Here is a 7620-nt window from a genome sequence, read left to right on the forward strand (position 1 = left end):
TGACCGCTGTCCAGTGATCCACTCCTGGATTACTTTGGTACCTCCCTGCTAAACTAATAGCAAGGCACACATCAAGTCTGCTACACAGCATTGCATACATGATAGAGCCTATGGCTAAAGCATAGGAGACATTTTTCATTTTCTCTCTATCTTCTGCAGTGGTCGGGCATTGAGTCTGACTCAACTTCACACCTTGTAACACAGGCAAGAATCATTTCTTTGCTTGATCCATTTTGAACTTCTTCAAAACTTTATCAAGGTATGTGCTTTGTGAAAGTCCAATTAAGCGTCTTGATCTATCTCTATAGATCTTGATGCCCAATATATAAGCAGCTTCACTGAGGTCTTTCATTGAAAACTTCTTATTCAAGTATCCTTTTATGCTATCCAGAAATTCTATATCATTTCCAATCAGCAATATGTCATCCACATATAATATTAGAAATGTTACAGAGCTCCCACTCACTTTCTTGTAAATACAGGCTTCTCCAACAGTCTGTATAAAACCATATGCTTTGATCACACTATCAAAACGTTTATTCCAATTCCGAGATGCTTGCACCAGTCCATAAATGGATCACTGGAGCTTGCACACTTTGTTAGCTCCCTTTGGATCGAAAAAACCTTCTGGTTGCATCATATACAGCTCTTCTTCCAGAAATCCATTCAGGAATGCAGTTTTGACATCCATTTGCCAAATTTCATAATCATAAAATGCGGCAATTGCTAACATGATTCCGACAGACTTAAGCATCGCTACGGGTGAGAAAGTCTCATCGTAGTCAACTCCTTGAACTTGTCGAAAATCTTTCGCAACAAGTCGAGCTTTGTAGACAGTAACATTACCGTCAGCGTCAGTCTTCTTCTTGAAAATCCATTTATTCTCTATGGCTTGTCGATCATCGGGCAAGTCAACCAAAGTCCATACTTTGTTCTCATTCATGGATCCCATCTCAGATTTCATGGCCTCAAGCCATTTTGCGGAATCTGGGCTCACCATCGCTTCTTCATAGTTCATAGGTTCGCCTTGGTCAAGTAACATGACCTCCAGAATAGGATTACCGTACCACTCTGGTGCGGATCTTACTCTGGTTGACCTACGAGGTTCGGTAGTAACTTGATCTGAAGATTCATGATCAACATCATTAACTTCCTCACTAATTGGTGTAGGTGTCACAGAAACCGCTTTCTGTGATGAACTACTTTCCAATAAGGGAGCAGGTATAGTTACCTCATCAAGTTGTACTTTCCTCCCACTCACTTCTTTCAAGAGAAACTCCTTCTCTAGAAAGGATCCATTCTTAGCAACGAATGTCTTGCCTTCAGATCTGTGATAGAAGGTGTACCCAACAGTCTCCTTTGGGTATCCTATGAAGACACATTTCTCCGATTTAGGTTCAAGCTTATCAGGTTGAAGCTTTTTCACACAAGCATCGCAACCCCAAACTTTAAAAAACGACAACTTCGGTTTCTTGCCAAACCATAGTTCATAAGGCGTCGTCTCAACGGATTTAGATGGTGCCCTATTTAACGTGAATGCAGCCGTCTCTAAAGCATAACCCCAAAATGATAGCGGTAAATCAGTAAGAGACATCATAGATCGCACCATATCTAGTAAAGTACGATTACGATGTTCGGACACACCATTACGCTGTGGTGTTCCGGGTGGCGTGAGTTGCAAAACTATTCCGCATTGTTTCAAATGTAGACCAAACTCGTAACTCAAATATTCTCCTCCACGATCAGATCGTAGAAACTTTATTTTCTTGTTACGATGATTTTCCACTTCACTCTGAAATTCTTTGAACTTTTCAAATGTTTCAGACTTATGTTTCATTAAGTAGATATACCCATATCTGCTCAAATCATCTGTGAAGGTGAGAAAATAACGATACCCGCCGCGAGCCTCAATATTCATCGGACCACATACATCAGTATGTATGATTTCCAACAAATCCGTTGCTCGCTCCATTGTTCCGGAGAACGGCGTTTTAGTCATCTTGCCCATGAGGCATGGTTCGCAAGTACCAAGTGAATCATAATCAAGTGATTCCAGAAGTCCATCAGTATGGAGTTTCTTCATGCGCTTTACACCAATATGACCCAAATGGCAGTGCCACAAATAAGTTCCACTATCATTATCAACTCTGCATCTTTTGGCTTCAACATTATGAATATGTGTATCACTACTATCGAGATTCATCACAAATAGACCACTCTTTAAGGGTGCATGACCATAAAAGATATTACTCATATAAATAGAACAACCATTATTCTCAGATTTAAATGAATAACCGTCTCGCATCAAACAAGATCCAGATATAATGTTCATGCTTAATGCTGGCACCAAATAACAATTATTCAGGTCTAAAACTAATCCCGAAGGTAGATGTAGAGGTAGCGTGCCGATGGCGATCACATCGACTTTGGAACCATTTCCCACGCGCATCGTCACCTCGTCCTTAGCCAGTCTTCGCTTAATCCGTAGACCCTGTTTCGAGTTGCAAATATTAGCAACATAAACAGTATCAAATACCCAGGTGCTACTGCGAGCTCTAGTAACGTACACATCAATAACATGTATATATCATATACCTTTGTTCACCTTGCCATCCGTCTTATCCGCCAAATACTTGGGGCAGTTCCGCTTCCAGTGACCAGTCTGTTTGCAGTAGAAGCACTCAGTCTCAGGCTTAGGTCTAGACTTAGGTTTCTTCTCTTGAGCAGCAACTTGTTTGCCGTTCTTCTTGAAGTTCCCCTTCTTCTCCCCTTTACCCTTTTTCTTGAAACTGGTGGTCTTGTTGACCATCAACACTTGATGCTCCTTTTTGATTTCTACCTCCGCAGCCTTTAGCATTGCGAAGAGCTCGGGAATTGTCTTATCCATCCCTTGCATATTATAGTTCATCACGAAGCTCTTGTAGCTTGGTGGTAGTGATTGAAGAATTCTGTCAATGACACTATCATCTGGAAGATTAACTCCCAGTTGAATCAAGTGGTTGTTATACCCAGACATTTTGAGTATATGTTCACTGACAGAACTATTCTCCTCCATCTTGCAGCTATAGAACTTATTGGAGACTTCATATCTCTCAATCTGGGCATTTGCTTGAAATATTAACTTCAACTCCTGGAACATCTCATATGCTCCATGACATTCAAAACGTCGTTGAAGTCCCGGTTCTAAGCCGTAAAGCATGGCACACTGAACTATCGAGTAGTCATCAACACGCGACTACCAGGCATTCACAATGTCCGCAGTTGCCGGCGCAGGTGGTACACCTAGCGGTGCTTCCAGGACGTAATTCTTCTGTGCAGCAATGAGGATAATCCTCAACTTACGGACCCAGTCCGTGTAATTGCTACCATCATCTTTCAACTTTGCTTTCTCAAGGAACGCATTAAAATTCAACGGAACAACAGCACGGGCCATCTATCTACAACAACATAGACAAGCAAAATATTATCAGGTCCTAAGTTCATGATAAATTTAAATTCAATTAATCATATTACTTAAGAACTCCCACTTAGATAGACATCCCTCTAATCATCTAAGTGATCACATGATCCATATCAACTAAACCATAACCGATCATCACGTGAGATGGAGTAGTTTTCAATGGTGAACATCACTATGTTGATCATATCTACTATATGATTCACGCTCGACCTTTCGGTCTCAGTGTTCCGAGGCCATATCTGCATATGCTAGGCTCGTCAAGTTTAACCCGAGTATTCTGCGTGTGCAAAACTGTCTTACACCCGATGTAGATGAACGTTGAGCTTATCACACCCGATCATCACGTGGTGTCTCGGCACGACGAACTTTGGCAACAGTGCATACTCAGGGAGAACACTTTTATCTTGAAATGTAGTGAGATCATCTTATAATGCTACCGTCAAACAAAGCAGAATAAGATGCATAAAGGATAAACATCACATGCAATCAATATAAGTGATATGATATGGCCATCATCATCTTGTGCCTTTGATCTCCATCTCCAAAGCACCATCATGATCACCATCGTCACCGGTGCGACACCTTGATCTCCATCGTAGCATCGTTGTCGTCTCGCCAACTATTGCTTCTACGACTATCCCTACCGCTTAGTGATAAAGTAAAGCAATTACAGGGCGATTGCATTGCATACAATAAAGCGACAACCATATGGCTCCTGCCAGTTGCCGATAACTCCGTTACAAAACATGATCATCTCATACAATAAATATAACATCATGTCTTGACCATATCACATCACAACATGCCCTGCGAAAACAAGTTAGACGTCCTCTACTTTGTTGTTGCAAGTTTTACGTGGCTGCTACGGGCTGAGCAAGAACCGTTCTAACCTACGCATCAAAACCACAACGATAGTTCGTCAAGTTAGTGATGTTTTAACCTTCTCAAGGACCGGGCATAGTCACACTCGGTTCAACTAAAGTTGGAGAAACTAACACCCACCTGCCACCTGTGTGCTAAACACGTCGGTAGAACCAGTCTCGCGTAAGCGTACGCGTAATGTTGGTCCGGGTCGCTTCATCCAACAATATCGCCGAACCAAAGTATGACATGCTGGTAAGAAGTATGACTTGTATCGCCCACAACTCACTTGTGTTGTACTCGTGCATATAACATCTACGCATAAACCTGGCTCGGATGCCACTGTTGGGGAACGTAGTAATTTCAAGAAAATTCCTACGCACACGCAAGATCATGGTGATGCATAGCAACAAGAGGGCAGAGTGTCGTCCACATACCCTCGTAGACCATTAAGAGGAAGCGTTATGACAACGCGGTTGATGTAGTCGTACGTCTTCACGATCGACCGATCCTCAGTACCGAACGTACGGCACCTCCGCGTAATTCAGCACACGTTCGGCTCGGTGACGTCCCGCGAACTCACGATCCAGTAGAGCTCCAGGGAGAGTTTCGTCAGCATGATGGCGTGGTGACGCTGTTGATGAAGCTACCGACGCAGGGCTTCGCCTAAGCACCGATACGATATGACCGAGGTGGATTATGGTGGAGGGGGGCACCGCACACGGCTGGGAGAGATCAATGATCAACTTGTGTGTCCTAGGGTGCCCCTGCCCCCGTATATAAAGGAGCAAGGGGGAGGCCGGACGGACCTGTAGGGCGCGCCAGGAGGAGGAGTCCTCCTCCTAGTAGGAGTAGGACTCCCCTCTTTCCTACTCCTATACTCCTACTAGGAGGGGGAAAGGAAGGGGGAGAAGGAGAAGGAAAGGGGGCGCCCCCCCCTTCCTAGTCCAATTCGGACCAGAGGGGAAGGGGGCACGCGGCCTGCCCTGGCCGGCCCCTCTCTCTCTCCACTAGGGCCCAACAAGGCCCATTAACCCCCGGGGGCTTCCGGTAACCCCTCCGGCACTCCGGTAAAATCCCGATTTCACCCGGAACTCTTCCTATGTCCAAATGTAGGCTTCCAATATATCAATCTTTATGTCTCGGCCATTTCGAGACTCCTCGTCATGTCCGTGATCATATCTGGGACTCCGAACTACCTTCGGTACAAAAAACATATAAACTCATAATACCGATCGTCACAAAACTTTAAGCGTGCGGAACCTACGGGTTCGAGAACTATGTAGACATGACCGAGACACGTCTCCGGTCAATAACTAATAGCAGAACCTGGATGCTCATATTGGTTCCTACATAGTCTACGAAGATCTTTATCGGTCAAACTGCATAACAACATACGTTGTTCCCTTTGTCATCGGTATGTTACTTGCTCGAGATTCGATCGTCGGTATCTCAATACCTAGCTCAATCTCGTTACCGGCAAGTCTCTTTACTCGTTCCGTAATGCATCATCCCGCAACTAACTCATTAGTCACATTGCTTGCAAGGCTTATAGTGATGTGCATTACCGAGAGAGCCCAGAGATACCTCTTCGACAATCGGAGTGACAAATCCTATTCTTGATCTATGCCAACTCCACGAACACCATCGGAGACACCTGTAGAGCACCTTTATAATCACCCGGTTATGTTGTGATGTTTGGTAGCACACAAAGTGTTCCTCCGGTATTCAGGAGTTGCATAATCTCAAAGTCATAGGAACATGTATAAGTCATGACGAAAGCAATAGCAGTAAACTAAACGATCAAGTGCTAAGCTAACGGAATGGGTCAAGTCAACCACATCATTCTCCTAATGATGTGATCCCGTTAATCAAATGACAACTCATGTCTATGTTTAGGAAACTCAACCATCTTTGATCAACGAGCTAGTCAAGTAGAGGCATATTAGTGACACTATGTTTGTCTATGTATTCACACATGTATTATGTTTCCGGTTAATACAATTCTAGCATGAATAATAAATATTTATCATGATATGAGGAAATAAATAATAACTTTATTATTGCCTCTAGGGCATATTTCCTTCAGTCTCCCACTTGCACTAGAGTCAATAATCTAGAGTACACAGTAATGATTCTAACACCCATGGAGTCTTGGTGATGATCATGTTTTGCTCGTGGAAGAGGCTTAGTCAACGGGTCTGCAACATTCAGATCCGTATGTATCTTGCAAATCTCTATGTCTCCCACCTGGACTTGATCCCGGATGGAATTGAAGCGTCTCTTGATGTGCTTGGTTCTCTTGTGACATCTGGATTCCTTTGCCAAGGCAATTGCACCAGTATTGTCACAAAAGATTTTCATTGGTCCCGATGCACTAGGTATGACACCTAGATCGGATATGAACTCCTTCATTTGCTGCTTCCGAAGCAGCTATGTACTCCGCTTCACACGTAGATCCCGCCACGACGCTTTGTTTAGAACTGCACCAACTGACAGCTCCACCGTTCAGTGTAAACACGTATCCGGTTTACGATTTAGAATCGTCCTCCGCGGTGATGCGCTATGGCAGGAGAGAGTAGGGGAGGTGTGTAGCAAGCACGCGTGGCGAAGGGAGCACCGCGAACACATCGCCTGCTCCACTGTTGTCCGTCGATTGCGCGAACGCCATCTCCAGGTACCTGACTACATCCTGGGGGTTGCCACGGCGGAGCGAGTGGTTGAGGTCATGCGGCGGGTGCTCGGCCCGCTTGCACGTGGCGAAGGCGAGAGCCTTGAGCCAGGTGGTGCCGCACTTGGGGAAGCTGGCAAGGAGGACGTCCGACGGCCTCGGCTTGAAGACCGAGTGTACGGCCGGAACGGCCATGAGGAACTCCTCCAACAGCCAGAACCCGCCGTACTGCCTCAGATGGAACGGGAGGAACCGTGTGTCGAGGGGAAGCGAGGTGATCGCAAGCTCGGCAATGTCGTCGGCGGCAGAGGCAGCCATGGATAGCGCCGTTGTGCGTGCGTGCGTTCGGCTGTGTTGGTGCGCGAGTTGTACTGTGGCCTTGTATAAGCAGCAGCTAGATAACGATGCCCCGCCACGCGAGGTAGTTCCATCGGTAGGCTGCTCCGCCTGCACGTCAGCACGGGCGATGCTGACGATAAGATAAGCATCAATAATCAATTGCTGGCACTTGTACTTTTCTTCTGAATTTGCTGGTTCATGCCGTATGTATGAGCCTGCCGGATACGAACCCCAGCACTGCACAGGTGTACATGCAAAAACTAATTAACGATGAGTTATACTCATGTTC

The 7620-nt window shown here is 45.2% G+C and overlaps 1 pseudogene; it reads right to left on the reverse strand.

The window, feature by feature from the left end:
* Positions 1-6851: 6851 nt before the first annotated feature.
* LOC123142532 (cytosolic sulfotransferase 5-like) lies at positions 6852-7310 on the reverse strand (annotated as a pseudogene).
* Between the last annotated feature and the right edge of the window lie 310 nt (positions 7311-7620).

This window comes from Triticum aestivum, chromosome 6D, assembly GCF_018294505.1.
Source record: "Triticum aestivum cultivar Chinese Spring chromosome 6D, IWGSC CS RefSeq v2.1, whole genome shotgun sequence".
Classification (NCBI taxonomy): domain Eukaryota; kingdom Viridiplantae; phylum Streptophyta; class Magnoliopsida; order Poales; family Poaceae; genus Triticum; species Triticum aestivum.